This window comes from Pseudopipra pipra, chromosome 3 (assembly GCF_036250125.1).
Source record: "Pseudopipra pipra isolate bDixPip1 chromosome 3, bDixPip1.hap1, whole genome shotgun sequence".
NCBI lineage: Eukaryota > Metazoa > Chordata > Aves > Passeriformes > Pipridae > Pseudopipra > Pseudopipra pipra.
In genome coordinates, this window is record NC_087551.1 from 59,547,786 (window position 1) to 59,571,894 (window position 24,109).

The window sequence follows — 24,109 nt, forward strand, 5'->3', positions numbered from 1 at the left end:
AAGACCTCCTATTGCAGATGACTCCCAGACATACTGCTGAACAGGGAGCTCAGGACTTGGTGCTTTGAACGCAAAAATTGCTTCCCTGAACAGGCAATCAACTGAATAAAATTAATATGAACATTACACCAGCTCTTTCTGCCATGACAGATTACAATAAACATAAAAATAGGTGGCTGAGTGGAAAAGTACTTTAATCTTTCCATTTGGAAACCCCACCACAGTCCCAAATCTTGCCTTGGGGTAACAGGAAGTGTTATTTTCAAGACCCTTTCCTAGAATATAATTATTGCATTTGTGAAACCTCTATACTATTCAGCCCTGTTGGTTCCCAGCTCCCCAGTCCTCTGTGTTAAGACCAGAACAGAAATGTTGAGTCTGAGTTGTGCTGCTAGAACTTGGCAGAGGAAATGTGCATAATCTCCCTGGGGGGTGCCTGGTTTTGTGAAATCGTGTCTATGCGGGGACACTCAGAAGAGCTGGAAGAAAAACCTCACACATAGCATGATGTAAGGATGCTTAAACTGAAGTGTACAGAGGTTGGTTTAGCTGCTCTCTCTTGGGAGTAAGGTGAACTTCATTTTCTGTGATGTTCTGGAAACATAGTACAGTAAATAAAAAGGAACATCTAGGCGGGATTTAATATGGTAAATGGACTTCATGCCTTTCATTGAATATGCTTGGCCTTCACCAAATGCCTCTGAATAAGCACAACTGGAGTATTTACTTCCATGGGCAACAAAGTTGCCTGAAGAGAATTAAAAGAATACAATTAACAATATTTCTAACTGCATAATTTTCAGGAATACAATTACTGTAAAAGGCATCTCTCTGGTCATTTATAAAATGCTACCAAAAAAATATATTCTAACGCAGGAGTATGAAAATATACTAAAATGGAAGAAAATAAAAATATATTTTGGACATTTATACTTATTGCTCCTTTGTTTTTTTTTTCCTAAGTATTGCAGGATCACTTCCTTGTGCATGTGATCTCTCACATATAATGTATATTGCAATTCCCCATAAAAAAATCTAACTGCACTAAGAATAGAGGACTAGATACTCATCTGGCATAATGTGAGACCACTCCAGTAATTTCAGCATTCCTACTCCAATTTGCAACAGCTAAGGATCTGGCACAAAACATCAAGTTAAGTTTCCAATTACCTCAAGCATCAGCATTGATTTCAGTAGTTATATACACATAGTCATAGAGGAGAATTATTTGAGAAATTGCAAATTCTCTATTATTTTTTACTTTTGTGGTCTAAATCAGACCCTTCACGGTTTAATGTAGATTTTTGTGGTTTAATGATATATGTTTCAAGAGCAGACTAGTTACTTGCTGCATCTACCCAATTAAAAAAAGAAAGGCAGCAGTAATTTTTTATGCTGCTGAGAATGTCATCTTATACTGAGTCACATCACAAAAGTAACTAATGTTGCCAAAAAATATAGTGTATATTAACTTAAACGCATAACTAAAAAGTTATCACCTATACAAAATCAGTCTTCTCTATGTGAATGTTTTGTAGGTTGTCTTGGGAGGTCTTTTTTCCAATTTGCTGCTCCAAATTAGTCAAATTGTATAGATGTGCCACAATATGAGACAACCGTAAAGACACAGTATTCAGTCAGCCCAGAGAGACTGAGTTCTTCTGAGACAGCACATAAATTACATCCAGCTGAACTGCCCTCCACAGCCCCACAATATTACTCGCTACACTACTTCTACAGAGGGCCGCTCAATGAAAAATCACTGAAATAGTATTTATTTATTTAATTAATTCTAGGAAAAGGACTCAGATCTCCAAAGGAATTTAGGCACAGAAAACCTTCAAACTCCTCTTTTTTGAATCTATGGTAATTGCAGTCTAACTCAAAGTTTAGTGTCTTGTACCTAAGCCTGATAGCTTAAGACCAAATAAGTCTCACTAGTGTATGGACCTCCACAGTTCTGAAGATAATCACTGGTCATTATAATCTTCCCTTGGAGAAGTGGGGAAATTTCAGACATGGAGAAATTTTAAACAAATTGAAACTAATATGCTTAAACTTTAATATTCTTCAGACAACCATTTGCATTTGACATTTTGCTCAAAAGTCTGATAACTAGTCTACATACAATCCTGTGACTGAGACGGCCCAGCCAATCACTTCAATATAGGATATATGATCATCCAAGTAATTTTCACTGTTTAACATTACAGCAAAAAGGGAACCAGGTATTCATTACATTTCTCAGGTTTAGAGACAAAAAGAAGAAACTTCTTTAACATAGTTTTTGCCAAGGTACTGTATTACAGGCATCCGAAAAGCAATCTTTCTAGCAGCATTACAAACTAAAATGTGGACTAAAAATGTGAGGTTTATTGCCTGTTAAAATAAATTTTATTATTTACTTGATATATAAGCACTCTCCTTATCTGAGCTTTTGCACTGCAAAGCGCATCCAAGTTCCTTTAACCAATTCTAATTTAATGACAGATTTAATAACCCTGCAACATAGAAGTGTGGACTTGGCCAAAGAAAATTATTTCATAAAAATCTGATGTTTATACAGTAACATCTAAAATGTCACCTAATACATACAAGTAAAGCAGAATTTTTTTAATGTATATTATAAACCCTAGGGCTTTGATAGGTAAAACATCTACTGACTTTAAAAGACCATAAAGATAATTTATTTTTAATAACCATTTTTATTTAATTTTTAAAAGAGCAGCAGTTTATGCCTTCAGTAGAACCATGCCCTGAAATCTCAGGGGTTATTAAAGGGCCATGCTAAAGCTGAAAGGTTTCGAATATCAAACTATACTATTATGTCAGGGTCAGCAAGATCAATTAGCGCTTTCCAATGACAGAAAAAGGTTAAGTTGAACACACATTTGCGCAATATCTAAATCCAAAAAAGAAAAATCGCACATATTAAGTTTACTTATAAACCTTTCGATCAATGACCGAATATCAAAACTCTTCTTCCACTTGCATACCGTAAATACCATTTTTTTTACAAAAAATATCAGATAGACTGCAGATACATTAGCAGAAATACTACTGGATTGTCAAGTACAAAGAAAAAGCAAAGACATCTGAGTGTTTCTGCTACCAGACTCAGTTTAGCACTGAATTTCCAAAAAGCTTTAAAAATACTTGATCAACTTGACAGATGTCTGTTAGTCTGATGCCTTGTGTTTGCATTCCTCCTGCAAACCCTCACAGTACAAAAAATGAATGATAGGGAGCAAATAAACCTATTCCTATGTTCAACTAAAAAACAAATAGAAAACTACCATACAATAAACCCGCACCCACCCCTCAAATTAAAAATACTAATCTGTAAATTAACTCATCTTAAATCTGGAAAACACAAGTGCAATTAAAAGCCATCCAGAAGCATGCACGCCAGGAAGCAAGGGAACTTACATTTCAGTTCTTAGTATCACAAGAACACTCACTGGAAATACAGGCATGTTAGAAGTTAATTCAACACCTGTTAATACAAATGTTGCCGTCATAAACATAGCTTGAACAAAGTACCTGGTTATGATATCAAATAAAGCATACATAAAATCACAATAAAAATGCAGGAGATTAACAAAAACTACGGACAAAAGAACACTATGTTGAAAGCAGTGATTTAGATTGGCAATGCATTATTTTGAGTAAAAGCAAAGCAAGATTACCTTTCTTCAATGATGTATTTCAAAACGTCTCTTTCTATTTAAGCCCACTTCTCTATTTCTTCAAGGAGTGATTTGAAATATTTACTACCGGACAGTACCTAATTTTAGGTTTTAAGTGCTTTAACAGCTCTATGAAATATGATCAGCAGCTGCAATATAGAAGTATGCTGAATAAACTCTCCTTATAAAAAGGGAGACCTGTTTTACCCTGAGTTCATAAACTCCCTACTTTCAAGAAGGAAAAAGATAACAGAGAAAAAAATAATAGCTGCGTCCTAGAACACTTGACAGAAATTCTAGGAATTTCCTTCTTTCTGTATTAACTTTTGTACTTAAAAGGAAAAAGCAGTTTAAATTTTAAAAATGAAGGATTGCACAGAACATCATGCAATGCCACCAGTACATCAAGGAAACAGACTGGTACCTTTCCCACACCAAATGCCAGTGTTTAACATTAATTCTAGGACTGGAAGGCAAAAGTTGCATAAAGTTTAAAGTGTTAAACTGTAACGCTTGCATCAGATGCTAAAAATATGCCACAGGATACTATCTATAGCTGTATTTCTAGTTACCTTGTTTGAAATATTTTAACTGGAAACTGCAATTAGCTGGAAAACCACCGTTGTCCTACTCATTACATTGCTTGTTTAGAATTTATTTATTCAATTGGCATTATCCATACAGAATAAATTTCTATAGGAAAGTGTTGTGAAGCCATTAATAAATACAAATCCAGCAAGAGTAACTGTCAACCAAATTTATTAGCAGTACAATCATATACACGTAACAATTAATAACAGCATACAAATTATCTGAACAAAGATACATAAAAGATCAGCCAACAAACTCCTCTTTCATTTCTATTAGATTTGATTGAAGAACATCTGGTAACATAAATACCAGAACTTTCAAAAGAAAGCAAGAAGAGCTGTTTCGGTCATAGCTCAGCTAATGTTAGATGTCAAATATAGAGGAAGAATCACAGGGAAGACAGCAAAATGTCAGTCTGTATTTCCACTTTACTCATAGTATGATACATACTGCAGGTATGCAAGCATTTGTTATTTAGCAGCATTTTCAGAAATACAAGGAGGAAAAGTCAAACCCACAGCAATTTTACGAAAGTTTTCTTTTGAGCGTTACGGAAATGAAACAAAGATATAGCTTGAGCTTTAATAGAAAGGGCACGCTTCAAACAACAAACTCCGAGGTCAGACCAAAAAATATATTTACCATACAGGGGAGATGCCTGCTTTGTATAATTCACTCTAAATCTAAACTGTTGATTAGTTTATCTTCGATACAGTTTCTAGTCTACGCATGTGAAACACGTAAAACAAAACCCAGAAAACCGTAAATACTGTTTCCTTACTGTTCTAGCATGACTTCACGCTTAAACTCGAACCGGCCAAGGCGCTCCCTTGTCTCGTACAGCTTGTCTCCCAGGATTTTTCTAAGTACTAGCTATTTCACACCGCCACGCGCGACTTCAGCGTGTGCTCGGCTGCAATCCCTGCCCCCGGGTCCCGGGCCGGCAGCACCGCGCCCGCTTGGCTCCGAGCGGCGGTTTCATAAATGTAAATGAAACTTTAGATGCCAACTACCGATTGGCAGCAGCACTGCCGTGGAATCCCGCTCTCCCTTCCCGGAGGAAGGCGCCGCGGGTCTGCTACCCCGCGGGTGGGTGCCGGGCGCAGTCCCGGGGCACCCCTGCGCCCGGGAACGGCGCGGAGCCCCCGCGGCTCGAGGAGAACCGCAGCCGAAGCCGTCTGAAACCCAGCTGACGGTCCTCGACGGGTATCTGATTTTGGAAGTGTCTGTAGTGACAGCAGAAGGAAATTAATGGCTATGAGCCCACTGGGTTTGAACACGGAGAATCCTGTTACCTCCTCGCGGATCAAGTATGCGCGCACACCCGCAAACACACAAGGCTTCCCCACGTGGAAACCCTTTCTGACCAAACACAAGACCCCGCATTGCCGGTGGGAAGGGCAGCGGGACCCCCGCGCCGGGGCTTCCCCACGGCCCACTCCTCCAGCGCAGCGGGGACCCGCGGCGGGGGCGGGGTGGGACGACCCGAAAACGCACCGTTTTGTCCTTTAAAACCACAAGAAAAACAAGCCGGGGCGGGGGAGGGGAAGGGCAGGAGACATCCCTCAGGGAAAGGAAACGGAGAGGAACAAAAACAACAGGCAACTGTGTCCCCGCTCCCCTCGGACACTGGGAAAAGTGGCTGCCAGAGCCGCGGCGGCGGCTGCCGGCCAGGAGGCAGCGGGAGGCAGCCTTGCCCCATCCGCCGGCACCCAAAGGCAGGCGGGCAGTGGCGACCCCCGAACGCTGCCGGCAGCTGGGGCAGCGCGGGGCCGAGGGCGGGCGGCAGAACCGACGGCTCCTCTGCCGCCGCCGCCTGTGCCTGCGGCTCCCGGCCAGGCTGTCTCGCCCCCGCGCTGCCCAGACCCTGGCTAGAAGGAACGGGAGTTTCGGGAAGGGGCTCGCTACCATCCCTGCGTGTTTTCATGTCGCTCTGGCCGGAGGGGGTCCCCGCCGCCAGAAATGTTGTTTTCTCCCAGCCTCCGGTCAAGCCGCCGCCGGCCCCGGCCTTCGCAGGCCGACCTGCCCCCCGCCTCCCCCAGGCGGGCCGGCAGCCCCCAGCTGCTCGAGAGGCGCAGCCCAGGCCCCCCGTTTCCGCCGTCACGGGGGTGGACGGGAGGGGCAAGCGGGGAACAATGCGACGGCAGCCGTGACGGCTTGCGGCTGTCTTCGGGCTTACCCCGGCAGCGCCGGTAACAGCTAGCCGAAAAAAGGTGAGGTTAAAACCGCGGGGATTGTCACCTGGAGAGAGGCAGAAAATCCGGCTGGGCGTGGAAAAATTCACCGCGTTCGCACCGGAGACCAGTCTGGTTTTTTGCAACTAAACTCGCTTGGGGCCGGGGGCGAAAGCTCGTCTCTACCCCTCCGTTGTTCCTTCCCATCACGTTGTTTTACAGTAACTTTGTTGTTGTTGTCATCGGACCAACACGAAAAGAATGCTAAATAAACGCTAAATACTAGCACATGCACATGCGACAGGGAACCGGTTTCCTCCACCTCCGAGCAGAAGAGGTGGGAGAGAGACACGGGGACGGCGAAGTCAGAGACACTCACCTTCTCGCTGCCGGGATATGCCGCTACCTTTATTTTAAGGCCGCTCCTTATGTATTTATTCTCGTACCTTCTCCGAGCCGAGGCTCCCCTTTTGCACTGTTCCTCTGGCAAAACCAGAACATCCCCTCTACAAGTTCCCCCCCCTCCGTTTTCTTCACACACAAATAAAGCGCAACTCGGAGCAAAACGGGAGGGGAAATTGGGGGGGAGGGAGGGGGAGGTGGAGGAGGAGGCTAGTACGGGAGAAGCCAAACACTCCTCGCACTTCAGCGAGTGCAACTAGTTGCCTCTCACGCACAGGAACGTAGAAAGTTTCTCTGGCAAGGGACAGGACTTTCCTAAGAAAAGGTAACCCCCTCTCGCTCTCCCGCCCAGAAAGGCCGTCTCGGGAGCGCGGAGGTAAGGGGCGAGGACCGCGGGAGCCAGCGCAGTCAGGGACGCGCGGCTTCGCACTTGTGCCAGGAGCTGCCGCCGGGGCTGCGCCCTGTTCCGGCCCCTACCTCGGCACGGCAGCCCGGCTGTCCCGTTGCCCACCCGCCGCCGCCCCGCTCAGCCCTACTAAGCCCCGCTCAGCACGCCTGCGCTGCCGCTGCCCCCGGCCCCGGCACACCGCGGCGGGCATGGACCGCCGGTTTACCCGGCCACCAGACAACTCCGAAGTGTCCCTCCCGGCCTTCCCCGGCCTCGCAGCCCGGGGCCTGGGCCTTTCGCCTTTGCTACTCCCTGACATCTGCAGTGAATAGTGATGCGAGCAAAGGAGAGGGCCCTGAAGGGTCACAGGTTGACTAATGCCAATCCACTCGAGTACAGGTAGCGAAGTCTCCACTTGACTTTTTCCATTTGTTTCTTCTACAAGAAACCAATACTATAAAGCAATCCTGAGTTTTTGGAAGGACTATGAGTGTATGAATGATCAAGTGCTACACAACAGGAGTGGTTGGTGTACCCTTTTACATAATGCATTTGTCTGCTTATTCTCAAGCTGGCCAGTGTGGATGGAGGCAAAGTCCTTTCCTGCTCTGAAAGTGAACGCTCTTTTCTGCAGAAAATTCAGCAGCTCCATATGGTCTTTCTTGCTACTTAGTGTGGGGAAGCGGAAGAAAACCTATAATTGCTTAGTCACATTTCATGCTCTTACCCTTCACCTTGTTTTATTTCCTAAGTATTATTTCACTGCGTGGATTGAGTGGCTCTTGTCCAACCAGCTGCATCACCCTCTTTTTGTCAAGTTAACTTCACTCTCCAAAGGGTGTAAGTCAAAAATTTAAAAGAGGAGGCAAAGTTAAGCCCTATATTCAGAGAGAGACGTGAGAGAAAACTCTTGGTTTTCAGAAGTACTGAATGTCAGAAGCTTTTGAGGTCAGCAAGTCACCTGCAATGAGGGGGGGAAAAATATGGATTTGTGAAGATTCTTTCCTACCTGCCTTCTCTTTCCTTACGTTGCATTTGGTGATACTATTTAAAGCATAACTTAAGCTGTTTGCCTTTGAATTTCATAATTTGCATTCAATGAATTGTACTAACATGGTCATCTCTTTCCTAAATAATTTCAGGCTTAAGAGAAGTAAATCTTCATGAAAACAAGTCTATAAAAACCTTGTATTTGCTGTCTTGGATAACAGCAAGATAACAGACTTATCAGAAAGATAACAGACTCAGAAAACACTTTTGACCTACAAAAATACAACTAGAAAATCTTTTAAACTAAAAAAGCCTCCAAAAGCCAACCTTCAAATTGTCATAGTGTGGGACAAGCCCGAAATACAAAATGAATTTTGAAACTGAGAGCTCAGAGAGTAACTGGAAAGGGAGAAAACTCAGATTTGTGGGAGTAATTGTAATTGACAACTCTGCCACAGACTAGGTTGTGACTAGTGCCAGCATGCATCTTGCTAACAGGCTCCTTCAGCAGGGAAACATGCTAACAACTCCTTCCTTTCTAGAGGACTTCTTGTGAATGGCGCGCAGTGGTCTAACCTGAGGTACTCAAGCACGGTAATAATGAAGGTCTTTTGAAGTCTGGTTTCTTTCCACTTCAATGAAGCAAATTCCTTTAAGGGGAATAGTCCCCTAGTAACATCGGTTGTTTTAATAGACATATCACTTTAAAGCAAGCTCTTAAACATCTGTTGCACTCTCTCTTAAAATGTAAGGTACAGCTGACTTGAAAGATTGCGTGTATCTTTGCTCAGTGTAACTTGCTTCAAATTGAGGAGAGATGGGAGGGTTGCACTGTTGTTACATGGTATGGTCCCAAGACAAGTCTCCCAGTAAGGGGCCTGGTCTTGATGTCGTTGGATCACGTTGCTATTTTGGTATTCATTTTGGTGAGAGTGAGCAGGGTCGTACCAGATGTAATGAGTGTTTGGTCTGGGTCAAAAGGGACTGAGGGGAGTCCTACAGAAACAGATCTCCTAACCAAACAGTTTTTCACAGTGATTTATTGTAAATGTGACTTTCACGGGTAGGAATTAAATGATGATTTTGTTAAATCAATGTCTTTGGGCTGAAGTAAATTCCAGTGAGCTCAGTGGAAGTGATTTCAGAAGGCCAAAATGTAGTACAATACACTGGTTCAAATAAATTGATTCTGTGTGACCATGGAAAAGGTCATGCTAGAAATAGTCCTAAGAGAGCCCAAGGAAGGTCTGTAGGGCCCACTTTTACACCAGAATAGAAGAATAATACCTTATCTATTTAAAGCAATAGGGGAATGTAAGTAGGCAAGATGTAATTATATAGATTGGTGTTTGGCCAGGCACTCCAAAACTACCAAAACCAGGCACTACCAAAAACTACCAGGGTGTTTAATGTCCACAAGTGCTTGGTATCCTTGGTTTTACCTCTTAAATAAAGACAGCACTTGTGATCATATCGTTTATGCTGGTTCAATACTGAGTCAGCAGAAGAATGTCACCTTGCACAAATACCCATTCACACAGTAACTTGGAATTTCCTTGGAGGTCTTCCATGCAAATACTATAGACCCAACCCTATTTACCTTGGGAAATGTAGTGAGATTACAGCCATAAGTAGTATGGCTCCAGAGAATCATGTTTGCATATGTTGCTAAAAACAATATGGACTTTGAAATATTTATAAGTAATTTTTAAATTAAAGCAATATTTTTTTACATTGTATCTCAGTAACAACAAGGTTTTGTTGTTGTTTAAGCAAAGGGATTATACTTAGTTATTCTGAGAAAAACTAATGACAGACAGTCGCTATTTTGGCAATGTATCATGATTATGATTTATTGAAGTGCCTACCATATGCTGCATCCATTTAGGTACCTGTCGCAATTTTGTTTTACAAAAGCAGAGCTTTGAAATATGGCTTCTTATTTTCAGGTTCAAGTATGAAATCCAAAAGCCTGTTAATTAGGCAAAGTGTGTTGATCTATATACTTCAGGTAATTATTGGTGCTTCATGGCTTTATAGTCATAAAAAGAAAGAATGAATGGGGGTTCTTTTGACTTGGTTATCAGATTTCAGGTTTAAAAAGAAGGTGACACACCCTTTTCAGTAATTCGACATGCAGGGTTCAGCTGTGGGTTCAAAAACAGGTTACAACTGGCTAGTCATTGTGCTCTTGAAATGCCAACTGTGCCTTTAAGTATGTTATATAACCTATTTTTTGGTTTCAGTTTTCAAGTATGGCATCATTTCAGTGTTATTTGGATTTCCATATATTTTTTAATCCAAACAAATCTGACCTCAATCATAAGGTTCCATGGCTCCAAATAGCTGAGCTTTTCTAATATTTTATTTTGAGTGCCTACGTTCAATACTTCATCACATAGATATGTGCTGCAGACTGTGCCAAATACTGTGCCAGGGATGTCCTCAATTATCTTCAGTGCTTACCAGGAGAGGGCTCTGTTCTGCATACCATACACAGAAAAAAGTCCTACTGAAATTAGTGTGGGTTTTGATTCTAAAGCTTGCTTGAAATGAAGCTGGCTAAGTGCAAATGAAAACCTACATTATTTCAGCTGCCTGTGGAGGCGGAATGAGGTGTGCTTGATAATCTTAATTTGTATCCTGCTATTACACCAGGATCTTTTTTTCCTTCCTGGGAGAGACCCAGTCTGCTTCCTGCAAGGTACCTTTCTGTCATGTTTTGTGTAGGTTTCATGAGGTTTCATTTAAGTAATCTACAGAGCTGACCCAGAAAAAATATTGGGCCATATATTTTTGTTTAATGAACCATGTTTTCCTTGATCATTGTGGGATACAAAAACTATGTCTGCACTGATCAGGGACATAGATCTAGCACACAGATCTGTTAACTTACTTCTTGGTGTGGTTTTGCTCTCATCAGTTAGTGTTCGCATAAAAAATGCCCTGGTGGAGTTCGAGGTGTGGTATGGGTCAAGGACGATTCCTGGTGCTTTGACTAGTCCAGGTATTCATCCTATGCTGGAGAATGAGACAGTTGATAATGAGAATTTTGGCTTTCCAGAAACGCTGCTCTGACAGATGGCCTCAGGTCAGAAAGCAATCTTCAGATAATTTCCTAGTGCAGATGTAGCCTGAAAGTCAGTCTTAGTCCTGTTCCAGAGACAACATTAGGTCAGGTTGTTGGGGAGGTAAGAGAACTGTCAGGGCTGGCATTACCTCACCTCCAGAGCCTCTGGCACTGGGGGAGAACTGAGGGTGTGCCCCACACCCATCTATGTTTATTCTGGCTGTAGAATTTTGTTTCAGATTTCATTTCATCATAAATAAAATAAAGAGTAATCCATGGATGATTTATAAAAATGTGAATATTTTAATCTGTTTCATTAAACATTAGTGCTGCTGCTTAATGTAATTCCCTTGAATTTACTTTTTAATCAGTTTCATGTTAGATGTAGTTTCCTCAGTTTTTGATTACTTCTAGGAATTTCCACCATATTTTAAAACGTCTCTCTGGTTATTTTTATCCATTTACAACATTCTTCAATGGAATAACTCTGATATGGCTACCATGCTATTTTTAAAGATCTATTTAAAGCATCCTCAAAACCTGTAAGACGTAAAACCCAGCATTTTGAAAATGGTTTTTGGTTACGTATATAGGTAGCATAAACCAAAGACATCATTTACTGTCATTAATCAGAAATGATCTGTGTAAGTGAGTAGTTGTGTTTGTTATTCAACTATCAGCATGTTGAGGTTTCCAGTGAAACCAATAGTAAACCATTCATCAATGTCATCGTCAGGAGGATTGGGCTTGTTATGCAATAAACTGAAATACAGATTCACACCAAGAACTTTTTACTACTCTGTAACATCATATTGTTGCTGTATTGCATTATAGTATAATAACATGTAGTCAGTAAAGAATTATTTGCCATAAGTTTTTTCACATCTTTTATAGAAGTAAAAATGACATTGCCAAATGACACTACAAATTATTACCATTACCATATATTACCATTACCTAAAAATAACTCTGTTACTTCCAGAAGCATAATTGAATTCAATTCTCCAGTAGTACAAGATTAAATGAATTTCAGGCAATTTCACTCATTTATTTGCAGGTGGTGTGCAATAGAGGAAGGAAACAGAAAAACTATAAAACGAAAAGCAGAGATTAAAAAAAATTATGCCAAAGAGTATTTGCAGAAAACCTGTTTTATTTCAAAGTACAAGTTCCTTTCACCTGTTGAAATGTTCGGTTCAAAGACTAGACATTTCTGAACATGTACTTTATAGCTTCAGTATAATCTATAAGTATATGTAGATATAAACTGCCAGTTTATTTGCTGAATTGTCATAATGGTAGTAGGCAGAAAACCAGGCATAGTATTTAGGGATAATCATTCTTCCTTTTCGGTAAGTATTGCAGTGTTGTCTTGTGTTGGGGTTCTCCTGACCACACTCTTCAGGTGTTGTTTTTTGTGAGGACCTCATCCTGAATCTCAGAGATATCAATTAGAAATAAACTGATTAGGTTATTTTAAGGACATTTAAACAGCAGTTGTAGAGGTCTGTTTTGTACATGGCTGTTAGTTAATCCTGAGGTTACACTCCTTATTAAATCATTCTTTATGCATTTCAATATTAAGATGTCCAGCAAGAGGTTTGTTCCATTCTGATTGTGAAATAATAAGCATACTCTGAAAGAATCACTTAAGTTCATGGCTTGTGCATTCTTCCAATGGGTCTAGTATTTTATGTAATATATTAGTAGTTATTAATATAGTTATTATATTTATATTTGGTTACTTATTAAAATTTACTCATAATTTATACATTCTGCTTGGAGGTCTTACTGCACTTTGTAAAAGCAGAGGTAGGCATGGTCTCTGCCCCAGAGATCTCACCAGCTAGTCCCATGTAAACCACACAAAAGAAGTTACTAAAAAAATTTCCTCTGACATGGTAGTCCACTGGTTGAAGTCAGTGGAAAGAAGCACTTCTATTTTAGTATTAACTGGAACATGTCTTGCTGCATATCTGTAGATTTTTTGGGGACATTATTACTGCAGTTACACTGGACTGCATGAATGACGGAACAGTCTTTCAGCAGAGAAATAACGGATTGTTTGATGTACTTTCTGAAACCACCAGCTCCACATTATAAGGAAGGTAAGAATATACTAATATGAAACTCAATAAGTTCATGTAACCTTGTTTCAGCTAACATAACAACATTGATATGTCAAGAGTTGTGGGAGCTACCTGAGCAGCAGTCAGCCGATTTTCCTACATCAGACAAATGGAGATTATGTACCTTCTCAGTTTCATTTTTGGGGTAGAAGAACTTGTCAAACAGATTGCTATGTGTGATTGAGTATTGATGCAATGGTACATGCACATCTTTCTCTCCATTAGTTTGCAGTTAGGCAACAGCTGTCCTGGGACAGGAAAAGGAAGCTTTTGGCAACAGTCTCCAAAGCAGTCCCAAGTAGTGTAAAACAGAAGGCAGAGGTTCATCAAGGTAAATGTGCTTTCTTGAACCTTTATCCTTCCTCACTCCTCCCATTATATTCTTCTTTTTCTAGTAACAAATACTTTGCATTTTTTCAAACAATTAAAACCAAATGGTGTAGGTTTTGCCAAAGCTCCTAAGTTGTTCTGAGACCTACAAGTGGCTATTTTGGTTCTGGTTTCAGAACATCTTTGCTGTTGCAGTGAAAAAGAGAGTAGAGGAGATGGACACAAAAGATGTGGACCACTGATGATGAGAAAGCAACTAACATAAATCTCCACTCCTTGCCCTATAGCACACCACTTCATCAAAAGATGTACAAAGTACTCTTCCTCCTCCCTTTTTGCATTAGTTGACTACACTTGTGACTGGCTGTGAATGTGAGTGCTTTATTAGCATTTGAATAATCTGTACTGCTGTGCAAATGAGACTGAAGATTGAACTCCACGGAAAAATAAAAAAAAATATACATATTCTAAAAGGTGACAGCCTGTGTTTCATTTTCCCTTCTCCATATCCTGTTCTGGCAAAACTTTTCTCCACTTCTGACTTAATAAAAGCATATACACATTCTGAGATTTTTTTTTAAATACACATTTTTATTATTCACACTTTTGAAGCTCAGAGAGGGACCAATTTAGAGGGCCTAAATTCTGGGGAGAGTTTTGTTCTGGAAGCAATTATTTTTATTGAGAACTATTGATGAGGTGATTACCTAAAAATTCAGTGGCAGGAAATTGAAGAGGAGGCAATTTCTGAGTTTTGAAAGATCATCAATAACAAGTGAAAACAAGTCAGGTTTCTCCATGGATTGTTTACACAAGAGTAGTTGTTGATAAATGAACTTCAGATTGGGTATTAGAGGTACATAGTGTGCAAAGTGTAATAACAGTTTTACTGCTCAGAGCTTGTGAAGACTGCATAATTTATAGGCAATTTACTCAAGCATTGCAAACAATTAGTAAAATCCTTATAGCAGTCCTCCTCATCGTGCATCCTGAAAACAGGCAGCAACTTTTAAAATAATTTTACTCTATAGTGGAAGGAGTTTAACACTACCTACGTGGGGATGAGAATTAATAAATAAATATTTTCATAGGTAATATAAACCATAGTTACGATGCTCAGATGTATGGTGTCATGGCTTTGCTCTAACAGTGTAGTAGTTAAGACATGGAATTACCATAGTTGGCAGCGAGAGGAAATGCTGTTTCAGTTGTGTAAATACACTGTTAGTTGTGAAAAGTCAGAGATTAATTGACTTTGATGAATTGATAAGGAGGAGGGCGACCAGTGCTGGAGCCTTTTCCTCGTTCTGCCAGGTTCCAGATGATGTGGCAGAGAGGTTTTCCTGCATTCCTTCCTGGTACCTTCACTTCTGAAGATGAATGGTAATGGCATCGATGTCAAAGAGCCAGGAGAAGAGCGGGAATGCTCTTGTATCAGATTTGCCTTCACCTATTTGAAAGTTTAAAAACCATTTTGTCGTGGTTAAAGACTTTCAGGAGGAAAAGATTAACAGAGGGCAAGTGAAGTAGTAAGATTACTCAGGTATTCAGGAACCTTCTTACTTGTCTTGTTTGGTATTGTGCATACTGCTGTGAATCAATCATAATGTGAAACAGGATTTCTAGTAGTGAGAAGTACTGCTGAAGTAACTAATACATTATTTAAAAAAGTATTTATTACAAAAAGGTGTCTGTTTCAGCAATTATTCTCAAGTGGAACAATCTGGAAAAATAAAGCAATACGCCCCTGACATACCTGCTAGCTCTCTATGGAGGAGGTAGATTTTCTGCATCAGAAAAAAGAAGTTTCTCAGTCTCTATAGGTAGAAATGTGGTGGCATTTTTTCCCTACTGTCACTAATATTTGGGTGAAAATTAGAGTAAGGAAAAGTAATCTCTGTAATTTTAATTCTGAGAAGTACTTGGCAATTAAAATTCTTACAGGTTTTAATGATGAAGAAACAGGCCTAAAGAACAAAGTTAAAAGAGATCTTGTGTAGGAGAGAGTTCTTGGTCTGAATTGTACTGAAGTTCTGTAGTAGTTGCAGCCTGTATTATTATCTGCGAGAAAGGCCCATGGAGGGAGGACTTACACTCTTGTAGCAGCTGAATTTGGTGAAATTTATAATGCTGAGATAACAAGGTGTTGACATTGGCCCATATCTTTTCCTCTTGTGATTGCTTTCTGTTTGAAGTGATTCAGTGTATATTATATTTGTATTGCAAATATCACACTTGTAGTTTGTTTACAAATGCTTGAGAGATTTATTGTCCTTATTATATTTTATTCTCTAAATTATATATGTATTTCAGTTAAATTAGAATTTCATGTCATTTTAGCAAGATTAATAGATAGCTTAGTAATACTTCACATTTAATAGAGTTTCCTTAAGATTAAGGCACCATTCCTTATGCCCTAATTTAGTCTCTTGGGAACTGCCAGTTCATTTTCTATTGTGTTTCTCTGGATTTTTTTCATTTTAGTTTTGGCATCTTCCACTCACATTGTAAAATAATTCCATTAGTATTGTCAGAATGCAGAAATTGTGTTTTATTAAAAGAGTACTTAACAGCTTTTTGATATTTCCCTGGCAATTATACACCCGTGATGTAAAGTGTACGTCTTGTAATATGCATAAATATTTCTAGCACTATTTTATAGAAAACAAGGAAATAAAGCATGAATTATTATTTTCAGGAAACCACAAAATCTGAGTTTGCAGAAATCCAGAGCTTTGATTACCCAGGTACCTCAGATTATAAGGCTGTAAACAAATCCTCTGTCTACAGAAGAGGCAGGTGGTGAATGTTGTGAGCAAGACTTCTTCCACCTCCACAGGAATCCTAAGCTAGTATTCTCCCTGGTGTTTGGGTAAGTTGCAAATACTAAGTATATGAGAAAACACACATGTCAAAAGTCAAGAGAAGAGGACGAAGAAAACCACAAATATGTAAAAAATAAACTTTCAGATATCAACAGTTTTAGTGGCTGTTTCATTCTATATATATGTTTTTTATAGTTATGCTAAAATTACTGAAAGAGGAGGGTAAGTTTGCGGCGTGGGAAGTCTTAATTTAAAAAAAAACTTCTATCAGCTGTAGTACTGGCTTCATGACCTTAGGGTGGTTATCATCTGACAGTGTTGTTCTGGAAGCCAGAAACTGATGACTACCCTCGAGTTCCATCTCACATGCCCTGTGGTAGCTGGGGTTGGGGACCCTATGGGAAGAGTACATTGCTGTCACTCAACAGTGGTCTTTCTGGCTAATTAAAGAGGAGCACTGATGAGCTCTGGAAAGAGTCCTGACAGCCCCCATTAAATAGAACAATTTGACATATTACATGAGTCCTGTGGAAAAGCTTTTAAAGAAAGAAAAATCAAAGGTGGGCAAGTCAAGTCCGCACAAGGTTAATGGGATGATCCCACAGAGGCAGCTGAAGTGATGCTAAATATGGTGCTGTCTTTCCCTAGCTTCCATATCAAAGCTTTCATATGTACCACAGAGATTTATACAACTGAAATGAACACTGCTGTGGGCTAACAGTAGAGACTTCCAGATTTATTCTTGCTTTGGGAAATAAAATATGTGTCAGTCCAGGGTGGGGCTCTGTTATATTGGGTGTTACATGACCATGTAATGAAAATGAAAGAACCTTCCTGCAGAACTTCAGATTTAAGGGGGCAGGAAAGCAAACATAGTAGAATAATTAAAATACTTCCAAGGGTGAAACAATTCCTCAGTACGGATAAATGGAACAGAAACCATGCCTCCTGTCAAACCCTGTGGTGCATCCTGCACCCTAAATATGAGACATATAATAAGTAGGAATTTTCATTCTCAAATTATTTGGCTTTTTTTTTCTAATTTTCAGAGTTAGAGAATAAACTGTATCTCCCCTCTTCCCAAATGCAGAATTATCTTCTGTTTTGTATTACCTATTGAAGTGTCATGGACTTCTAGGCTTCCTTCCTGTTACACTTGCCATTAACTATTAGCATGAACACATTCAACAAGGCTGCACTTAGTGTAGAAAAAAACACGGACTGTTTGTGATATTAGCAAAGCAGCTCTGTCAAAATAAATGAACTATCATCAGGAAGCAAAGTGAATAGAGAGAATCATGTACATTTTTGCTACAAGTAGTGACTGTAGCCTTGTAAATATGTATTAACTAATTTAAAAAATCACAAGGATAAAAAAGTGGTAGTTTACATAGATGAACAAGCAAGCACTACATGGCTTGAGCCACATGCTGCTGTATACTTAAATGTTTTCAGCAGAAAGGGAGATCTATCATAGGAACAACCTATCTCTCTAAACATTGGAGTAAGGAAAACACCACAAATAGTGAAATGCCTTTTCCTTATTCTTCTTGCATACCTTCTTTGATCTACTTACCTTTTTTGAGTCAGAGTGAAGACTAATGGCGCAACTCATAAAATGAGAAACTGTCCATATCTAGCAGATAAACTGGATAAAAGTTCATGAAACACAAAACTTAGGGCACTTGGCTTCGTTCATCTTGTATTTCTGCTCGAATGATAGAGGAATGAGGGTAGAGAATTGAACAAAAAATGGAAGTAAAAAAATTCTGCCCTGGGTTAATTTATGACTAGGATTTGTTTGTTTGTAGTTTTTCAAAGCACTACTAATTTCCCCAAGAAGCTCAAATGGTCAAGACGGCTTGCATAATAGAATCATAGAATCATAGAATATGCTGAGTTGGAAGGGGCTGATCACGATCATCGAGTCCAACTCCAGGCCCTGTGCAGGACACCCCAAGAATCACACCATGTGCCTGAGAGCATTGTCCAAATGCTTCTTGACTTTAGACAGGCTTGGTGCTGTATAGTCAATAGTGCACAAGAGACTTAGAGAGCGGGTGAGAACTGGCTCTTCAGCTTGTCTGACAAGGTACCTATTTTCCTTAGCTGACTGGAAGATTGTCTTCAGCATAATTTAAACTCACGCTTCTGGAATGACAGCAAAATAACTTTTCCACCCTGCTTTTCTAAATAGATGCTTCTACTAAAAATCTGGAGTCTTTAGTTACATAGTCCATATCTCCCCATTATTGCTGTTATCACGTTATTTTATTTTCTCTGATATGGATGTTTCTGATTATAAATGAATCTTGTAAACCAGTTATCCTAGTTCTTAAAATCTACATTGTGCTGAGAAAGGCTATATTTGGTTCCTATGTGCAAGATGTTTAATATTTTTGTATATCTTCTAATACTTTTATTGAAGCTGAGTTTTTTCCCGTTTAAAATTGCTTTAAACAGACTCATTAAAAATCCTTTTAAAACCAACAACACATAATTTTTAATGTGGAAAAACTCTTGAAAACATAGAGTTCTAATTGTTGGTTTAATCTAATTTTTCCTGTGGTAAATTAATAATTTGTAATTGTATGAACACTGAAGGTCCTGAGTGTCTTTCAGCCTTCATGAAAGTCTTCATTTTGTTTTTATAAAATATAGAAAAGTTGTTTTACTCCTAGGACTGTGCAGCTTTTTGTTTTCTTTCTCTTTCCATTTACACAGCATATTTGTTTATTTTGCTCTTCAACACAAAAAGCTGTTTAACTTCCATCCATGCACTGAAAAGTCTAACTGGAAAAGATTTTATAAATTCTTGCGTTTAACTTTCTTTTTTTTCCTTTTAATTTAAAGTCAGAGATTTAAAAAAAATAGAAACAGTAAACTCACCATGAATTGTTTAAATATGAATGAACCCTATTTTTCTCACATTTTGCTTATATGTGAAAAGTGTACACCAACTTTAAACAACTGAGAACTCAAAAGCGCTACTTGCTCACTGTCGATAGTGTAAAGACCTGTAAATATGTACAAGTTTGAAGTCCACAAAGAACTGTGAAAGCCTACAGAGCATACACTAGCCAAAGTCTTCTGTTTAACAGCCTCTGGTATTGTTTTTATGTTTATAAATTCACTATTAACTTCATGTTTTGCCACTGTTTCTCAGAAAAACAGATTAAACATCCAAGGCACATGCAGGACAAAGGAGGTGATCCGAGACAGCTAGCACAGCTTCAGTATGGACAAATCATCCCTGTCCATGGGGGTGGGGGTTGGAACTAGTCGGTCTTGAAGGTCCCTTCCAACTCAAGCCATTCTGTGATTCTTTGAAACTAAAGACAAAACATTTGCTTGATAAAGAAAAAAAAAAATGAAGGCAGGTTCTTTATAGTAATACCTGAATGCACAGTATACCTTATGCTGCGGCTCCTGAAGTGCTTTGATATTAAACTGTTTCTTAATCACTTCTACAACGTAGAAGAGAGTGGTCCTTTTATTAGCTTCATTATAAATATCAACAAAAAATGCATGGGATTAAAAGTATGACTGTTCCGAGAACTTTTCTTATATAACTTTCTTCACCCTTTAAGTAATTTGGTAAAAATGTTGCATAAGCAGCACCCTCAGAGTGTTCAGTTGTCCTTAAATTAGAGCACTTTCATATCACAGAGATCCTTACACTAGAACCTGAAACACTTTCTGTCCCCAGCAGCCACCATCACCAGGCCCCAAGATTCAGGAGGAGTATTTCTAGTAAAAGGTTCAGCAAAATCAGGAAGTCTGAAAAGGCCTGATAGCTTTTCTGGTGCGAGGTACATAGCTACTGCCCTGATAACCATACCAAGATGGCCAGTCGTCTTTTGCCAGCTGTTTGGAGAAGAGGGTACTCAGGACCTATGAAGTGATAGAGAACTATACGTTTGGAAAATGAGCAAATGATGATCAGTAAGGCAGCCCTGATCTTCTACCAAAACTCAGGCCAGATAGTTCTATAGCTTTAGCTACATTAGCTCTTTTCCTATGAACAGTCTTCTAGATTTCAGTGGATTTCCTTAGACTGTCTTATAGAAGCAAAGCAGAATCTGGCACAGGAGAGAATTTCTTTTGAATCTCCACTTTATTCATAAATTCTTTTCTTCTTGGAGTATGTAATACAATAGGACAACATTTATATTAAGGGAAGCTTTGTGCCATGATGGAACTGTGAAAACAGACTTCAAAGGCATATCATTAATATTGAAAAGGTTCACCACTGATGTACAGCTCTTCTCTCTAATAAGCAAGTCTGAAACTGCTCTGAGTTGTGAAGGAAGATAGATTCCACATTAGAAGAAACCATTGAAACCATGAAGACAAGTATTAGAGAGGATGTTTAGCAATTTCATTTGTATGTGCTTGTGGAAGCAGAATAGGATGTCTAGCACCAAAGAGAATCTTAGATACATTTCAGAGAACACTTATTTTTAAAATTCTCTTAATACTGGCAAAGCCTGAGTTCATGGAAGAAAGTAATACCTTAAATATTGATTTTTTCCCCCACTGCGTATGATCCATAATACTTAGAAATTAAACAATCAAAGCAAGAACCATTTACCAGCAATTGTCTGAGAAAAAGAATTAGAGTAACATAGCAGCTCTGAAAAAGGAAATTAAAACCCTACCAGAAACACATAAATTACATGAATAGTGAAATCAAAGATAAGTGCAAGATAGAACTGAAGATAGAACTGTAGCAAAACACCTGCATGAATCATTTCTGTGGTCTAGGTTTGTTTCTGTAGGACACAGAGAGGTTACACTCACACAGATCTCAGCATAAATTTTGTGCTCTCCAAAGAAGCACAGAATTGCTGTACCTGTGTTTTTTGCATAACACTGAACTAAGGAGTTTCATCCTCTTTTCTGAGTGATGTGTTTGTAATCTAAAGAGTAAGAGACAACTCAAAGTCCATCATTATTGTGAGCTATCTTAAGTACACTTCCATAGCAGGAGGAGTGGAGGCAGACCGCTTACAAACACAAAACGCAGATGAGAGGGTGAAACAGCTCAGTTTTGTCATCTCAAAGGTGATCTCGTCTTTGAGAAGGATCTCCTTAACAAAAAGAACCTTCACTTTGCCTGACATAGAAGTGTACTTGAGATAGCCCACAAAAACTACTAGTTTTGTAAGAAGGACAAATGGTAAAAGTGTGTAACAGCTTAACCTAAGATCTCCACTGAGACAACTGTGAGTTTTGCCATTTACATTCAAGGAAAAAGTATTTAATACAGGGCTGAAAAAAATACAAGGGTATAAAAAGCTTTAGCCATAAATAAAGTATTGTAACATGCAAATATCTTAACATTCATGAACACCAAAACTACTAAATCATAGCATATGTTTGTTATGTTGCACAGAAATCCACTGTATATATAAAAATCTACTCTCTATATAAAATTGGGCTTAAACACACTGCTATATAAATAAACCTATTAATGTAATATGTTTGCTACAAGTTTATATACTATGACCGGTAGGCAAGTGACAGAAGAATGGAACTAATAAAAATGTGCCAGTTAACTTCTTTTCACCTCCTACTTTTTTTAGATTTTACCTATATTTTATCTGCTTTCAGAGCAGTACTGCAAATACTTTCCTGTGTGAGCAGTTGCAAATTATCAGGGTTTGTAGGTTAAGATGCTTTGGCAGAGAACTGTTGGCAGGGAGTAGGCTTAGCTTTGGATCCCATGAGCTATACCATGCAGGCTGCTGTCTCAGCATATATCATAAGCTCTGATGGCTTCCTCTTTCTTCCACAGATCTGCCTATCCAGTTCTGTAACATTTGCTACTCTAGTGTAAGTGCATCAAATAAGCATGAATGGTACTAGCCTGTAAATTTATTAATCACATTACAGAGCAAAAATCAGAAAGATGGGGTTTTAAAAACAAGATAACCATGAAGTGCCTACCATCTATTAGACAGACTCACGTGATGAACATTCTACTGTATTTCAATACCATGTTACATCTCGAAAACAATCACACAAATAGGAAACCCTGTTAAAATATTTTCCCACCACACAACCCTCCAGCCGGAGACCATGTCAGACAATGGTTTCACTTTTTTAGTAATGATATTCTTAGCAGTCTCATTGTTCTAAACTGGTCCCACAGATATCTAATTTTTAGTCAGATAACAGACATTATTATACCATATTGGAATTTTTAACCAGAAAATTTCCCTCCAACTCTACAGACTTAAGGGCGCTATGCCACCATATGTGGTTTCTTGCATTTTTCTGACTACTGTTTTCTAGAACTAAATAAACTTTGTCACACCAGGCATATCCATGACATATTTCTACTGCCTGAGGGCATTTATGGACAAGAAATAAGCAGTCTGTTTTAAGTCATCAGAAAGTGAGTCTAATGAATAGGCTTAAAGCCTCATCTATTTACTAGTGTTTTATTATTTGTTAAAATGACTCATGGTTAGTGCTATTCTCACCACTGTACTTAGCTAATGGCCTATCAACATTTCCATTAGGAACTCTTATGAAGAAGTCAGTGGCTTAGCTATGAAAATTTACAATAAGTGTGCAGACCTAAAATACTAGTTCCCAGATGTGGTTTGAATATTTTTATTAGATTTTTAATATGAATGCATGTATATGAATGCTAGTGAGGAATGTTAATGGTCTTATTTAAACCAGATAGGTATTGTAAAAGTTTCAGCTCCCTATGCCTTAGCTGGTGCACCTCGAGCTTCACAGGCAACCTGTATTATTTCAATTGGCATGTTCTTTTGAACAGTGAGATGCCTTGAAACAAAAACTGGGTTCTGCTATCTCCTTGAAACTTGGGCCTAAGTATGCTCCCAGCATTCATGAACACTGTGATGGGCCAATTCAGACAGCACTGCCAAATTTGCAGCCCTTGAGGACTTCCTGATGTTTGTTAGTCTTATTCCAGTGTCATGCGATGTGCAATATGAGCTGCTTCTTGCTGAGTGCAAACTCCAAAGTGGCGTCATGAGCCCTCTGGGGAACACAGACATCATCCGTTTTATTAAGGACCTGGCTGGAACCCATCACACATTCTGCCCACTTCTTATTTAAGAAGAAATATCTATGTGCTTTTTTTTTCCTTCCCTCTGTCTTTAAAAATTAAGTACTGTAATCAGTTCTGAATACTTTTTTCCAACTACCAAAACCAGTGCTTGTCAGGAAACTTCTTCAACTTTTATAGGAGCAGAAATATTTAGGAAAATAATGAACAGCAGCCCCAATAGTCTAGTCTGACTAGAGGGCTATACAGGCATATTACAGCACATGCATCACAAAGCAGAGGCAGCTGATGCTAATAGGAGTAGAAGAGTAAAATCCCTCTGATGTTCCTTCCCCGGGTTAATCTGCATCTGCTGAACTTTCAGTATGAATGAATGGTTTTGAAAATACAGGTTTTCATGAAGCTACTGGGAAAGCAGCTGTCCTAGGGATACTGTGATTTTCTCACCAGACATACCCACCTCTCCCCAA

The 24,109-nt window shown here is 39.3% G+C and overlaps 1 protein-coding gene and 1 long non-coding RNA gene across 2 annotated transcripts in view; one reads left to right on the forward strand and one right to left on the reverse strand.

Moving 5' to 3' along the window:
• EYA4 (EYA transcriptional coactivator and phosphatase 4) overlaps positions 1 to 7,261 on the reverse strand; it is a 152,244-nt gene extending 144,983 nt beyond the window's left edge. The window contains 1 exon segment of the mRNA XM_064649448.1: positions 6,834 to 7,261. The gene's annotated coding sequence lies outside the window, so the exon portion shown is untranslated.
• LOC135411630 (uncharacterized) lies at positions 7,088 to 16,733 on the forward strand. Its single transcript, XR_010429237.1, has 3 exons — positions 7,088 to 13,412; positions 13,659 to 13,764; positions 13,940 to 16,733. It is a non-coding gene; the product is annotated as an uncharacterized LOC135411630 (long non-coding RNA).
• Positions 16,734 to 24,109: the final 7,376 nt, after the last annotated feature.